Source organism: Mastomys coucha, unplaced genomic scaffold, assembly GCF_008632895.1.
Source record: "Mastomys coucha isolate ucsf_1 unplaced genomic scaffold, UCSF_Mcou_1 pScaffold13, whole genome shotgun sequence".
Lineage (NCBI taxonomy): Eukaryota > Metazoa > Chordata > Mammalia > Rodentia > Muridae > Mastomys > Mastomys coucha.
Window position 1 is genome coordinate 7,727,679 of NW_022196895.1, and position 2,298 is coordinate 7,729,976.

Genomic DNA, 2,298 nt, shown 5'->3' on the forward strand with positions numbered 1-2,298 from the left:
GAGAGAGAGAGAGAGAGAGAGAGGTGGGGGGAGGCAAGGTTTCACGAATTGCACCTTAAGGCTAACATTTGTCTAGCCCCAACTAATAGTATTCTAAATGTCATTTAAAGTAGATGCTTTGCAATTAGATGCCAGACATCTTAAAGACCCAGGTAATTTATTTAATTGTTATTCTCTAATTAGCAGAACAAATGCTATACACATTGTTTGTGTTAAATAGATTAGAGCAAAATTGCATCACAGTGTAAGTCTGACACCTTAAGGAGAGGCAATTAGTTTTATGATTGTTTTGTTTTTAATGCATTTAAAATAAAGTAGCTGAGGTTAATTGGAGTGGAATGTGCTTTAAGCTTGTTACAACTTTTCCGTTTAGGGTTTTCTTTAAAGGGCATCCTTAAATTCAAGATGTGATTGGCTCTGGGGCTTTTGAGAGCCTCATGTATTTTACTAAAAACAAAATATTCCAAGGAAGTTCTTGCTTTCATTTATCAGACAAAACATGAACAATGAAACATTACTTTCTAGAGGGAAAGCTATATTCATGCAGAGTCCGAAAGGTAACTTTCTTTTTTTTCAAAACTGAGTAAAAACTTGGTGTACATGTGGTAGTTTTTAGGTTCGTGTTGAATTACACATTTGGTTAACTAATGGCCATATTTAAAAAGCTCCATTTATTTCATGCACTCACTAGTAAAAAAAAATAACTGTCACCCATAAGAAGACCAATTTAAACGTTTGTAAATCAATTAGTTTTCTTTCTGTATGACAGGTGTCTTGGCAGTAACCAAGGTCAGCCAATATGCTTTGTGAATGAGTTATAAATGATACCAATTGTAGGGCGTGCCACTATCAATTGGTTCTCTTTGTGGGCTTATGGTTTTGGTGAATCCAGCTTAGTTCTCAGAAACAGAATATTGAACCCCAGTTTGTTTAGCTAGCAGAACAGAACCAATCACTGTGAATTTGAACTTATATTACATTGCAAAATAAGCCATTTATGGTGTAACCTGAATTCCTTGTGAGAAGCAGAACTGTGTTACGGGAGCTTTTACAACCTGCTCCCCTTCATTACTCGTTTATAGAGACTGCCTTCACTTGTAAACTGCAGTTGACAGTCATAAAGCTCTTTGTTATAATGGCAAATTTTGATAACAATTTTGCTCCACATTGGCTCCAAATTCCACTGGAAACTGTCATAAATGGCTCATTTATAAAACGGATCATTTTGTCCGTCCTTCACAAATTTCACATTTATGGAAAGGAGTGCTCATCTGGAAACTTAACTTCCTCTGAGTCCCGAAGAGGGGGAAGAGAAAAGAAGTGTGTACGGTTTATATATATTGCTTTAGCAAAGCAATTTCTTAAGCAATTCTGTCTGCCAAGTGTGTGCATTTTCACCAGATCCTGAGAATTATTAGCCCCAAGTCCTTAGAAATGCTACATGGCTAAAGGGCTCATGACCATGTCCTTGTTTTTACAACTTGATTTAAAAGGATTCTAACCTAATAGAACAGGTGTGAACTATAAATGAAAAATCTTGTTTAATCATTTATATTTGTCTGCAAAGAACTTAGAACCTGAATCTCTGACTCTTAAATATCCAATATATATATATATATATATATATATATATATATATATATATATATACCCAACATACCTTTTCCAATTCTTTATAGTTTTTCTATAGCCTTTGGAATTTTGTTATATATATGTACATATACATATATACACACATATGTATCTGGTCACACAACAGAACTTGTTTTTTAATAATTTTAAACAATTTGTTTGATAATCTAAATATAAATCATATTTTGTCTTCCTGGGAGACTATTATATTGTTTTTAACATCCCCCCCCGTAGAGATTTGAAGGAAATTTATTCTTTTAAGAATGTTAGAATCATAAAGGGCAGCGTTAGACGTGGCTTGCCCTGGTGATGCCCGTTAACTCAATAAGCTATTTATATTGAAGAATAATTGGGACAAATAGAAGTGTGTCAACATCACCATATACAAGGCAATGTATTGAAAGAATGTTATCAAATGTGCTCGAATTTTTTGTAAAACAGATATAGCAGAATTAAGGCACCAGGACAATCCCAAGAGTATCTCTTTATTCGGATCCTCACCTTCTTCTTTCTCCTCTCTTGTCCTCTCTCCCTCTCTCCCCGCTCCCCCTCTGTAGCCCGGGCTAGCCTAGGATTAGGGTGTACTAGCCTCTGCTAGCCTAGTGCTGAGGTTCAAGGCTTGCTGTGCCAGACTCTTCACTCTCATCTTTTTGTGGCTTCTGGGTG

The 2,298-nt window shown here is 35.6% G+C and overlaps 1 protein-coding gene across 1 annotated transcript in view; it reads left to right on the forward strand.

Annotated features, from left to right (window-relative positions):
* Gata6 (GATA binding protein 6) overlaps positions 1-2,298 on the forward strand; it is a 34,218-nt gene that overhangs the window by 7,627 nt on the left and 24,293 nt on the right. The gene's annotated exons all lie outside the window — the stretch shown is intronic.